This window comes from Hypanus sabinus, chromosome X1 (assembly GCF_030144855.1).
Source record: "Hypanus sabinus isolate sHypSab1 chromosome X1, sHypSab1.hap1, whole genome shotgun sequence".
In the NCBI taxonomy this organism is placed as follows: Eukaryota; Metazoa; Chordata; class Chondrichthyes; order Myliobatiformes; family Dasyatidae; genus Hypanus; species Hypanus sabinus.
This window is the reverse complement of record NC_082738.1, coordinates 42,768,690-42,779,177: the sequence shown is the minus strand read 5'-3', so window position 1 is coordinate 42,779,177 and position 10,488 is coordinate 42,768,690. Positions and strand designations below refer to the sequence as shown.

At 42.0% G+C, this 10,488-nt stretch overlaps 1 protein-coding gene across 1 annotated transcript in view; it reads left to right on the top strand.

Moving 5' to 3' along the window:
* Positions 1-1,716: 1,716 nt before the first annotated feature.
* LOC132384870 (signal transducer and activator of transcription 5B-like) overlaps positions 1,717-10,488 on the top strand; it is a 114,902-nt gene continuing 106,130 nt past the window's right edge. Inside the window, exon 1 of the mRNA XM_059956481.1 lies at positions 1,717-1,874. The gene's annotated coding sequence lies outside the window, so the exon portion shown is untranslated. The remainder of the gene's footprint in view (positions 1,875-10,488) is intronic.

The window sequence follows — 10,488 nt, the reverse complement described above, 5'->3', positions numbered from 1 at the left end:
AACAGGAGAGTCTAGGACCAGGACGCACAGCCTCAAAATACAAGGACATCACTTTAGAACATAGACGAGGAGGAATTTCTTTAGCCAGAGGGTGTTGAATCTCTGGAATTCATTGCCTCAGACAACTGTGGAAGCCAGGCCACTGGATATATTTAAAGTGGATGTTGATAAGTTCTTGATTCATAAGGGCATCAAAGGTCATGGGGAGAAGTTAGGAGAACGAGGTTGGTAATTCAGCCATGGTGAAATGGCAGAACAAACTAGATGGGCTGAATGGCCTAATTCTGTTCCTATATCCTCTGGTCGAAAAATGCTTAGAAAAAATGTGATTATCCTCTATGTAGCTGCCGAGACACAGAGATCACCGCGTTATTGTGAAGGTTACTAACTTGTATCCATTTTGGACACAATGTTGATTTTGTTTCTCAGTACGGAATTAAGGAAACATCTGGGAATGAAAGAAATAAATGAGAATGCAATGAATACTTCGTGTTAGCAGTGGTAATCTTGATACTGAGCTATAAAGTTATGGGTTTAGTGTGCATTCGGGGAATTGAGTTTATAATATATTCTATCACTTCAGTGCTGTATAATATGCCGTAATCGGCATATGTAAGTATACGAAGTATATACGTGATGGACGGGTAGTTAGTGAAATTTTCATTAACGAAGGAAGGTCTAGACGTTAAAGTCTGTTTCCTTTTTCCTTGCAGTTAGTCCTTCCCCATTTATTTGGAGTGTCTCTTCATATCTCTTACTAATCTTTAAACTGCTTCAGCCTGTGAGAAGGCTGTCAATCAGGCCATGGTTAAAATGCCACCCAAGCCCCTTTCATAATACGAGTGTTCAATTTGCTTCTATGCATTAGATTTCCAGCTTTGCCAGCAAACCCAAGAGCGCAGAAAGCAGAATTTGACATGCATTAAGCAAGAAATGGAGCTTCTCAGATTTAATCTCATAGTTCAGTGTAGGAGCTTTGCATTGCCAAAGGAGCTGCCAACTTGTAATGATGCTTCAAGTCAAAATTTTATGTATAATTTTGGTGAACCGAAAAGATCCGGTTCTAAGCGCACTTTTTAGTTGCAACAGAATGTGTATTCTGCCTCCAGGATTAATTTCAATGATATTGACATGTCTTAATTGTGCATACAGTAATATTCACCAAGGTTGAATTTCCAGTTGCGACGTTGATAGTTTTAGTACATGTGATTTCTCCCAATATTCTCAATCAACAATGTTGTACTTTTTGTGAGATTCAAGTACAATTAAACTTCTGTGAAGTACAATGGAAACATGTCAAATTCCATATATAGTTTAGTGCGTACTTTCTTTAGAATATATTTCAAAATGCCATAATAGTTTCGGAAACATAAATGCTGGAAAAAGTCAGCGTTTGTGGAATTTAAACAAGTAAATGTTTTCAGATTGAAAACCCTTCCTCATCTTTACCTACGGTCCTTGAAACATCTGCTCATAGCAACTTTTTTTAAAGTCAGACGGTTTTCAGCAATTCATCATCCAAGTACAAAGAAATGCTTTCAGTGATGTAAATAACTAATAAGTATTTTACAGGCTTTGGTTGCATCACTGCCTTCGGACACTGCTTTGTTATTTTGCAAACCAAACGTAGATTTGGGGACGCAGTCTGAGCTGAGGAAGCGTGTGTCAATCAAGCAGCCCGGCGCTGAGGGGCGGAAGTGGAGCGGAAGTGGGAGGGAGGCGGCGGGGCTGCGTCAGCGTGAGCGGGGCCGAGGGCTCGAGCGAGTAGCCGAGAGAGAAAAAATAAAACATTTAACCCAGCAAGAAAAATAAAAGTAAAACTCCGAGCAAAAACCAGGCGTAGACCACCACAGCAAGCGGCTTTTACCAGCCAGGTAGGAGGCAGCGCAATCGTCCGGCCTGTTTACTTCGTATGTGAGCTTTCGCAACCGTTTTTTAAAATTCTTTTTTTTTATCCCTCAAATATTTTTAATGTTCTTTTTGAAAAAAAGTGAGGTAAAAATTTACCAAGGTAACAATGAAAACCTGAGGGAAGTCAGAGACCGTAAGCAGCACGCTGACCGCACATTTCGAGTTTCATTTTTACATTCGGTGGCTCTTTTGAAAAAACGCATTCGGACTAATTGCGAATCAAACTCGCCTTCCTGTCCGGAGATGGGTTTTGTTTCTGGTTTCTGGTGGGGTTGACGACTTTTTATGTTTAGAGGGGTGGGGGTAAAAGTTTTACTATGCGGAGAGGTTCAGTTGTGTGTTTTCCTTCTCATGAAGGTCTGACTTCTTTCCTCTGGGGCGGGCGGTCATGGTTGTGTGTCTGTGTGGAGTTGGCGGCCGTGTCCCGGCGCCGAGCCCCTGGGGAGAGGAGAGTGGGTGGCGTCGGGAATGGATTTGAAAGGGGAAGGGAGTGGGATTGTGAAGGGGGGGTGTCTGAAATGGAGGGTGGGGATTTGGGAGGGATGAGGGGTATCGGGATAGGACGAAGAAAGGAGTGGAAGGGAGATAGGTTCAGGGAGGAGGAGGCCGTTTGTCGGGGATGGGCACAGGGAAAATGAGGTGGCATGGAGGGGAGAAGAGGGAGAGAAGGGTCAGGGGAATGGCGGTGGAGGGGCTCATGGAGGAAAAGGGTGTTGGAAGGAGAAAGGAGTCTGGAGAAGTCGGGGGGGGGAAGAGGGGTTTGGGAGAAGAAAGGATGTTTTGGAGGGGGAGAGCGGGTTTGGAGGGAGTGTGGTGGGGAGGGGAAAGGATGTTTTGGAGGGGGAGGGTGTGTTTCAAGGAGGAGTTTGGGGGGGATGAAGGAGGGTGTCAAGGGTGGACATGGAGGGGTCCGGATAGGAATGGAAGGGATGGGACGGGATCAGGAGGAGATGGAAGAAGGGAGGATGCATGGGAGTCAGAGAGAGGAATGGGGTGGAAGGAGGGAGATGCATGGAGGAGTGGGTGGTGAAGAACTGGGTGAAATAGGAGTAGAGGGAGGGGCAAGACAGTGGGATGGTGTATGGGCAAAGAGTTGTAGTGGAGAGGGATAGGATGAAGTGGGAGTGAAAGGAAGGACGGGGTGAGGTAGGGAGTGTGGATGAAGCCAGTGAGCAGATGGGAGCAAATGAACAAGGAAGTGGAATGTGGGTTGTGAATGCAGTGAGGGGGAGGACGGGGCAGCAGTGGGCCAGGAAGGATAGGACTGAGGGATGTGGGGTGGGGTGCAAGGCTAAGCAGGGTTTGAGAAAGGGATAGGCAAGAGATGGAGCAGGGTGATAGTCAGGAACAAGGCTTGTTTGTGGAATGAAACAAGAGGAAAAGGTGTCTGGATTGTGGAGATTTTGAAAAAGGATTAGGTGATTAGGAGTGGGTGCTGCTGATTTATGTAGTGGGAGATATTGTGTGGTTTGTAATGGCATGCATTACTTTTATAAACAATGATTTGAATTCATTAAAGTATCTTTGGACAGTAATCATTTTAATTACTGAAATTAAGGAAGATATTCAGAACAAACATTTTTTACATTGTCTGAAAATCAAAATGTGTAGGAATGCTAATTTGATTGCTGTGCAGTCTTTTGAAGAAAAGTTTCACGACCTGACCAGAATTATGTGAATATATGCAGATGTGTGTTGATATGTAATGGCTTTAAGGGGCTCATTCAATGATGTCCTCATTTCTTGCCCTACAACCCACGCACAAACATTTGAAAGGAATGTAATCATCAAGTAAAATTATGTAGACTTGGTATCATAGAAAGCAGGTTCTTTGCCTCTTTGGTCTACTACGAGCAATCCATATAAGTCATATTCTTGCTTTCGTCTCCTCTTTCCACTGTGCATCTGTTTGCTCATTTCATTTATTAAGGTTCTTTAAATGTGTCATCCCTGCCCCTGTAACCTTTTTTATGTGGCATGAAGTTCTATGTTTTCATTCATTTGTAAAGGAATTCCTTATTTCTTTATTTGATGTTTCACAGAAGCAGCTCTTGATTTATACACAAGCTAAAAATGATTCTCTCCATCTATCATTTCAAACTTAACATTTTTAAAGACCCGAGTCCTCGTTCAGGATTTTGTCCTGAATCATTAATTATCCCTTTTCCTCCACAGATGCTGCTTGACCTGCTGAGTTCCTCCAGGAGTTTGTTTTGTGTGCCAGATTCGAGCATTTATAGTCACTTTTTCCTCTATTAAAATCTTAAATCTTATGGTTTTAGATGATAAAGTACTCCAAGCTGGTGGATCTTAGTTGCTGCATCTCCTCAATCCTGGCACAGTCTGTGCAATTTGAGAAGTTCATTAAGCACATTGAAGAGCTTGAAAGCTAGTTTTGCACATCTTGCTCTCGTGACCTATGGTTCCAAAAAGAAAATGAAGGTAGCGTTCAAAACAGCTGAAGTGAGAAAGATTCTGATTACTAGGCTGCCTAAAGGTCATTGTGAAGTTGGAGCCACAAGAGACTACAGATTCTGGAACTGGGAGCCAAAAAAAAACTGCTGGAGGAACTAGTAGGGTCAGGGAGAATCTTTAGGAGGAAATGCGTAATACATGTTTCAAGACAAGATCCTTCTTTTGGACTAGATAGCCAGTATAAAGATGGAAAGGGTGGGGCAAGAGATAGCAAGTGATAGGTGGATCCAGGTTAGGAAGGGTTGATTGGCAGATGGGGGAGGGCAGGGTGGAGATAGGTGGTAGGTGGAAGCTATCAAAAGGGCTGCAGATTATGGAATCTGGTAAGGAAGGTGAAGAGTAACCAATTGGGAACATTTGGGGAAAGGGTATTGGGCACATTGCAGGAGGAGAGTGTGTTTAATAGGCTGATGAGGAAAGAAACTGGTTGATGGAGGAGGTGGGGTGGGTATTGTGGAAGGAAAAGTGTTTGAGAGAGTCAGGGTAAATTAGAAGGGGAAAGGGGAACATGTTACCTGAAATAGGAGAATTCATTGTTCATGCTCTCAAGTTGTAGATTACCCAGATGGAAAATGAGGTACAGTTCTTCTAAATTGCTTTTGAACTCACCTATGCAGTGGAAAAGGCTGAGGACAGACAGATTGGTATGGAATTAACACAGAATGTTAGAGGAACTCGGCAGGCCAGGCAGCATCTATGGAAAAGAGGACAGTCAATGTTTCGGGCCAGGTCTTAGTCCGAAACTTCGACTGTATTCTTTTCCATAGATGCTGTCTGGCCTGCTGAATTCTCCAGCATTTTGTGTGTGTTGCTTGGGTTTCCAGCATCTACAGATTCTCTCTTGTGGAATGGAATTAAAATGACTTGTAACTGGGAGCTGCATTTGGTTATGGCGGACAAAGCATAGGTGCTCAGCAAAGAAATGATCTAGTCTGCACTTGGTCTCACCAACCAGTGAAGTTCACCACTTGCCAACTTGAGTTAGGTAAGTGGATTTATGTTCCAGTAGGCCAGGATTCTTTGTGAAAGTGATGTCCTCTGAAGCTGTTTGTTAAAAGGACGGAGTGTACCCCGCACCTTCTGCTTTTTACAGCGATTGCTCACTATGTGACTCCCATGTCCATTCGTCTCTCCCTCCTGGCACTTATCCTTGCAAACCGAACAAATGCTACACCTGCCCTGACACCACCTACCTCACTACCTTTCAGGGCCCCAAACTGTCCTTCCAGGTGAGGCGACACTTCACCTGTGAGTCTGTTGGGGTCATATGCTGTGTCCTGTGCTCCCGGTGTGGCCTCCTGAATATTGGTAAGACCTGACATAGATGGGGAGACCATTTTGCTGAGCACCTATGCTCCGTCCGCCTGAAGTAGCGGGTATCTCCCAATGGCCACCCATTTTAATTCCACTTCTTGTTCCCATTCCGATATGTCAATCCATGGCCTCCTCTACTGTTGCGATGAGGCCATGCTCATGTTGAAGGAGCAACACTACTTTCCATCTGGGTGGCCTCCAATCTGATGGCATGAACATCGATTTCTCAAACTTCTGGTAATGGCCTACCCCCTTCATCATTCCCCATCCCCTTTTCCCTCTCTCACCTTATCGCTTTGCCTGCCCATCACCTCCCTCTGGTTTCCCCCCCCCCACCCCTTTTCTTTCTTCCATGGCCTTCTGTCCTCTTCTATCAGATTCCCCCTTCTCCAGCCCTGTATCTCTTTCACCAATCAATTTACCAGCACTTCACTTCACCCCTACTCCTCCTGCTTTCACCTATCTACATTGTGCTTCTCCCTTCCCCCCCCCCCCCCCCACCCCACCTGCTAACTCTTGACTCCTCAGCTTTTTCTCTTCAGTCCGCTGAAGGGTCTTGGCCGGAAATGTCGACTGTACTCTTTTCCATAGATGCTGCCTGGCCTGCTGAGTTCCTCCAGCTTTTTGTGACAATAACATCATACCTTTTCCAAACTGTGCAAGTTACTTTTGCTGTACTTCGTCTGTGCAAAGAGCAATAATAGGGGATTACTCAATTCTTTTTCATTAAAACAATTTGTGTACTTGCATTCAACACCATTTTACCACCCTTGAGGTGGATTGAGTGTGAGCTTATTGTCTGCGGTTTGTGTATGTATGGGGCGGGGAATAATTGTGTACGAGTCACACATTGGCCATGTCATTGAGTGCATACAGCCTCTAAAAGGAATGTATTATCATAAGCATGGCACTATTCCCCAGCTAAACTAAGATGAAAGAAATACCTAGTGAAATTTATTGTTGAAAAGTAAATTAAGTCTGCAGATTTGGGATTTTCTAGGTAGGCTTGATCTATAATGCAGCCAAGTTATGAGAGAAATGTATATGGAGGATGAGGGGAAATAAATTCTTTGGTATTGAAACCTGAAATATATAACTTGGATATGAGATCAGGCCCAGGTTTATTTTCTATAAACATTTTGATCTTTTCCTTCAAAAACATGAACTGTTAAGATTTCAATGGTAAACAAAGTTAAGAATTAAGTGCATAACTACTAAAGCTGCTGCTCCACAACTGTAGGGATCCAGTTTAATTCTGACCCCCAGTGGTTTGTGTAGACTTCACACATTCTCCCTGTGACTGTGGATTTCCTCCAGGTATTTTGGTTTCCTTCCACAACCCAAAGATGTGGTTTGGCCACTATAAGCCCCTGGTGTATAGATAAGTGGCAGAACCTGGGTGCAGGGAGAAGAGTTGAAGGGAAATGTAGATAAAATAATAAGGGGATTAATTTAAGTTGGTGTTTGAGAGTCGGTACAGATTTGCTGGTCTGAAGACTCTGTCCTTGCACTCTGACACCATGGCACAATTCTAATTTAATTTTGGTTTCCTTCCACAGAAGTAGTATTTTTTCTCACTATTGAAGGTGTAAGTATTTAAGCAGTGCATCTGATATGTGGATGTCAGTGGATGACTTTAACACCTGCATAATCTTTCTATCTAAGAAGTTAAAGCAATATCTAGCTGAAACACCATTTACCCAATTCTTTGGTCTGTCTGCATGGTCTGGGATTTGTACAACAGGTTCCCAGCACTGGATTGCTCCTCCTCCAGTACTACCATTGTCAGAGAGGCCTTAAGACACAGATCTGTTGCATTGTTGGGAATGTTACCACCCTTCTGTGAGGTATGTATCTCATAGGCACTTTCTCTCACCAGGGTGCAGTTCCACACACTAAGTAACAGGTATATAGATGTCAAATATGTGTCCCACTGACTCTGATTCTCAAGATTCTACCTTGACATTTGTTCAAGTCCATTTGCAATATCTGCCCAATCATTTAATCTGTTAATTTCTCTTCATCTTGTGCCTTGGGGGTGGGGGGACATGCTAATAATCTGCTCTGTATCCAAAATTGTCATATCAGCTGCCTTATTGTATTAATTTTTTTCTGTAACACGTTCCAAGTCTAATATAAAGGACCAAATTACCTTTTCTTTGTTAGTAATTGGACAAGCACAGCATCATATATCTCCAAAACAAACTGATTCCTTGTTCACTCCAATATGACCAGCCCTATATTTATACCTTCTGGAACACTTTCCCTAATTAACTTTTTGCCTAAACCAGTGAATGTTTCCGTAGGAACTTCCTTAAAATGTCATTGTTTTCCAGATTGGAAGGTAACAAATGTAACCTCACTGTTCAAAAGGGATTGAAACTGAAAACAGGAACTACTGTCCAGTTAGCATGACATCAATAGTAGGGAAAATGCTCAAATCTGTTATTAAGGAAGTGGTAACAAGACACAAAAAAAATAAAAGGAAGATCATGTTTAACAAATCTGTTAGTTTTTTTTTTGAGGGTGTAACTAGCAGAATTGAGCAGATCAGTGGATGAGGAGTATTTGGACTTATAGACCTTTTCACACAAGGGGGTTGTTAACAAATTAGGTCATGGGTATGACTAGGGACTGACTTAATGGGCAGAAAACTGAGTAGGAATGAACAGCTAATACTTGGATTAGGAGGCTCTGACAAATGGGATGCTACATGTCCCCCCAATTATTTCTTATCTATATCAATGATTTAGATGAGAGTACCATGTGTAATAATCTGTTGATTATATAAAGCTGAATGATAGTGCATGTGTTATGAGGGTGCAGAGAGGTTACAAAAGGATACTAATGATCAAGGGCATGGTAGCTGGAATAGTAGAAAAATGTGAGTCAAGCAGAAAAATTAAAACGACTTGCTGTTTCGGGGCAGTGGAGGGAGATACTGCCATCCTAATACACAAAGCAGAAATGTTAAATTGGTCCTCGTAGCAAGAAGATTTGAGCACAAGAGTAAAGATATCTAACTGCAGGTATTAAAAACCCCATTAAAGCAGCATTTGCAATGTTGCGTACAGAACTAGTCCCCTCTGGAAGGCAGGAATATACCTGTATAAGCAAATGTTCCATCAGATTGGTTTTTGGGAAAGGGGAGCTTACTCTGTGAAGGAAGATTAAGCAGACTGTACCTTGATTCTCTTGAGCATAGAAGAATAAAAGGCAATTCCTTTGAAAAAGTGCAGCATTCTTATGAGCTTGACATGGTAGATGCAGGAGTGATGCTTTCCTCGGCTGGTATATCTTGAATCTGAGGTCACATCTTCAAAATAAGGGGTTCACCATTTAATCCAAGATGAGACAAAATTTGATTGTTCATAATGTAGTGAATTTTTGGAATCCTGTTGCAGAGCGGACTGTGGAGGGATAATTATGAAGTATGTTGCACATCTTAATATCTAAAGATCTATCAAAGGAACTATGGAGTTAGTGCAGTAAAGTGGCACTGAAGTAAAAGATCAACCGCAATCTTATTGAATGGGGCAGCAAGCCTGAGAATGGCATACTATTTCATCCACTATAGCCTTATTGATGCCTTAAATAGCACCTTCCAAATCCGTATCTCTATCAACTAGAATGACAAGGGTAGCAAAGGCATGGGATCACCACCACACAAAATACTTGGAAATATATTGTTATTCCTTCACCACTTGTTTAAAATCCTGTAACTCTGCCCCTAACAGTATTGTGAGCATATCCACAGATCAAGGCAGTAACTCTGCATCCCCTTCTCAAGGGCAATCAGGAATGGCCAATCAAAGGCTTGCTCAGCCTGTGGCATCCACTTCCCTTGGATGAACGTGTATATATAAAATTATCTCCATCTCTTGTGCATGGAGGTTATGCTAGCACTCTGTATTTATGTGACAGTTTGAGTTCTCCATCCATTTCTAGTCCCATGATACAAAATAGATGTGAATGTGCAGGTAAGGTTGGGAAAAGTGGTTTACAAAGATGTGACCAAGTCTAGAAAACTTTTGATTTGTTCAAAGGCTGATTAACTTGGGATTGTTTCTTTGGAAGAGGAGACTGAATGAAAATTTAATTGTAGTACTTAAGATTCTGAGGTACCTCGTGATAATTTAGGATCTATTTACCCTGGGTTCAAAAACCAGGGGGCATAGAATTAAAGAAATTGGTAGTAGGATTAAAAGGGGCAGATGGGTCTGCAGCTCCAACATGCCAAATTTGTGTATTTTACTTGAGCATATTTAAATCCCACTTGACATGTTTCTAATCCGACTCTAAAAATTGAAAGATCACAAATTAAAATGACAAACTGGACTTTTTTTTTCTGACAAAGTAGATGTATTTGACACCCATCTGTCTTGAACACCTCTACTGCCGATCAGGTGGATGGGACACCTCCGTTGGTTCCATTCTTACATATTTGGTTAATGTCCTTTAATGACCAGACCACTTTTCAGCAGTTTTAATCTCCTATGGGGACTAGTGACAACCTATTTCTTAATGACTTCTTTTCCATAAAATGTTATAAGTGTAAATTTTGTATGTGATATTGTTGCTTCACTTGATGCCTTACCTGTTCTAATGAAGGGATTTGAACTGTTTTTCTATTTCCCTTTCTACAGTGTTTACAGTATTATCTATTTTTATTTTATTTAATCTCTTCGTTTACATATTTCCCACCTGTCCTGTAGCCATTGTTTTTCATTAATTTTATAAGGTAGTTTAAATTTGAGAAACATTGTGGAAAAGTCATAAGCTGACATG